This window comes from Eschrichtius robustus, chromosome 6 (assembly GCF_028021215.1).
Source record: "Eschrichtius robustus isolate mEscRob2 chromosome 6, mEscRob2.pri, whole genome shotgun sequence".
Taxonomy (NCBI): Eukaryota; Metazoa; Chordata; class Mammalia; order Artiodactyla; family Eschrichtiidae; genus Eschrichtius; species Eschrichtius robustus.
This window is the reverse complement of record NC_090829.1, coordinates 121,777,865-121,780,926: the sequence shown is the minus strand read 5'-3', so window position 1 is coordinate 121,780,926 and position 3,062 is coordinate 121,777,865.

Here is a 3,062-nt window from a genome sequence, read left to right as displayed (position 1 = left end):
TAGCCTTACATGCCCTTGTTTCCTTTTCATTTTATAAGAAAGAAATTTTTTACTTTTGTCGTTTAAGGAAATTGACACCTGGATGTCCTCAACTCCCTCTCTGCACTGCCATTCTCTGGGAAATCAAAGCAAATAATTTCCATGTTTTCATTGTCACTTTTTTTGACATTCACCATTTTTTAGCAGTTTCAGCAATAACATTCGGTTCTCTGAAATAACAAAAAAATTTTCACATATAGGAAATCAAGTATTCTAGAAGAAAATAGTAGGTGCTTGTTTTTCCTTTCTTTTCAAAAAATATATATTTATATATTGATAAGTATACATATATTTGTATACACATATATATCTCTATATTCTAATTTACGTGATCATATAGTGTAGACACACACACATATGCACACATTAAGAGTAGCATAGTTACTTATGCTAGAATATGAAATATACCTCTATGTTTATAGCTATACCTGTTTGAATGAAAGGAAATATGCTAGTCTCTGTTATTGCAATTCTAAATCACATTTAACCATGCAACCTGTTTTTAATTTATACTGATAAGCATCAAATGGATGAAGGAAACATATTATAGAAGTAATTAAATTCAATGGTAGTTTTTTTCCAAATACCAGAAGAAAGAGGTCCTGCATTGAAACTGTTTTTTGTTTTTTGTTTTTTTGAGCAGAGGCAGTCATATACACTATGCATCTGCTTTCAATTAATTTCTAAGCAATGCAAGAATAGCACTTTCTTCTTTTTTTCCTTAAATTTAAAGCAGAATTAATAGCATGTTGAACCTTTCCAAATATTGCAAAACAGGGTAATTATGCATGTGGCTAATTGTGGTAATTGTGACAGGTGTGTGTGTACAAATACAACCCACACTCAGCTTTATGAAATCATTTCTTTCTATTAAAATGGAATGCATCAAAAAGGAAAATGAAGTATCTAAATCCATCTCTTTCCTCATGGTTAGCAAATTTAGCGCCAATCTCTCATGAAGCACCGTCTGCTCTCTCAAGCACATTTATAGATAAGGCCTATCCAAACTGGAGTGGATTATGAGGAAGCAAAAGGAAACAATAATAAAAGTAGCTTAATGAAATTCTATGACAAACTAGAAAGGAAGACTACATCATCTTTTAAAATAAAATCTTTGTGCCTCCAGTATCCAAAACCAATATTTATTGAAAAACATGTGTTTATCCTAAATATATGCCATCCCAGAGTTGCTGATGTAAATGAGACTTGGCCAGAAAGTTTCATTCATGAGGTAATCAAATGATGCTTTACTGATTATACCTAATTTTCTATAAACAAGTTACTGACAAAGTTGAAATATGTCACATTACTGAAAAGTGTATTGTACTGATCTATTGATGTAAGTTATAATTTACTTTATTGTATTTTGTTTTCTGGTGGATGAAATTTACAAGTGTTCTTTTTACCTTGGCTTTGAATTCCTTTACATCATTCCCATCTTTAAAGTACATTAATACCTTGATAAGTTAACATAAATAACTGACAAGCTGTAATGACTTGTTTAACTTATAAACACATAACTGGAAGACTATTACTATCCATCGACATTGTGACTATTCCTGCAGTGTCCTCTCTTGAAGGAGGACTATACATACTTGGACATGCATGCATACGTGCGTCGTGCTGCATGGGAAGCACGATGAATTATGATCTGAAATTGTAGAGAAAGGCAGTCTTGTGCAGGCAGCCTTGGACACCACCATACCCCACCCCCAGCCCCACACACATTGCCTGCCTGCCCGCCCACTTGGCCACATCAGAACAGGCCTCGGGACTGGAGTACTTCACTGCTAAAAGATAAAGGCTCCTTACAGCCTGTGCTGAACTTATGGCCCTCTGTGGGACTATCATTACCAGTTTCAGACGTAAGGTGTACCCTCTTGTTATGCTTAAATGTGTGTGTCATCTAGCACCCAGCCAACTCCACTATTTCTGTCTCCTGCTGGGAGGGGATGAGATTCTTCTGCTGCAGTACAAGAGGAATGTGTGCAGAACAATTGCCCTGCATCAGCCGTCAGGAGGGACTTGCTGACCGTGGGGGACCAGTGCCCACTACAGAAGCTGATCTTGCTCTGTCTCTTTATGTGAGTCAAACTGCTTCATCCACTTCTTGATTGTGTTGTGTTTTCCTTGGTGATTTGATACCAGGAGTCAATGGGCAGAAGCACTTGGACTCTATAATAAACAATAGGTGCCACTTGCTTAACACAAATGATCCAAAGAAGTTTTATTAGTCATTATATGAATTCCCATTGTCTTTTTTTTCCCAGCCTCTGTGATTGAGGAAGCCAGTGTTGAAATAAAGCCGAGATCCCTAAGTGATAATGAGTGATGTTGTACCCTAACCCACAGTGGGCATGCAACGTAAGCAAGCAATCAACTGTTTTTGTTTGAACTAGAGAACTTTTCTGTTTTTTGTTTTGTTTTGCTTTGTTTACAACCATTGGTATCCTGGGCTTTCCTAAATGATATAAGAATGGAACCTGCCATAGAAATATTTGAAACAGTAATTTTAAGTACCACTATTTTCCATTTTGCTCACTGGGTTTTATCATACTTACCTCTTTGTTATATATATCATACAAGTTTTTTCAAACACACCAAGTTTACTTACAGTGTTCCTAAACTTGCTCTATCTTTGTTCGGAATGTTGTTGCTCTAGATACCTACAATCTCATTTTCTCATCGCAGTTCTCTGTTCAAAAACACCTTTCCAGAGAGGCCGTCCTTGACCACTCTATTAATAAGAGTCCCCTTACCCGGTTAGTCTATCACGATACTTAATTTTGTCTAACTACTTATGCATTTTACACCTTCATTGTGCTGTGCACTCACAAAAATTAAAAAAGAGATTTTTCTCTGTTCTTACTTATCATTATGACTCCGGTGCCTGGAACAGTTTCTGACATGTACTTGATAAGTGCACACACGTAATGGGATGGATAAATGCACAGATTGCTTTGAAACATAATATATTCACAGGTCATGAAGGAAGTGTTACTATAGCTGATTTTCATAAGTGG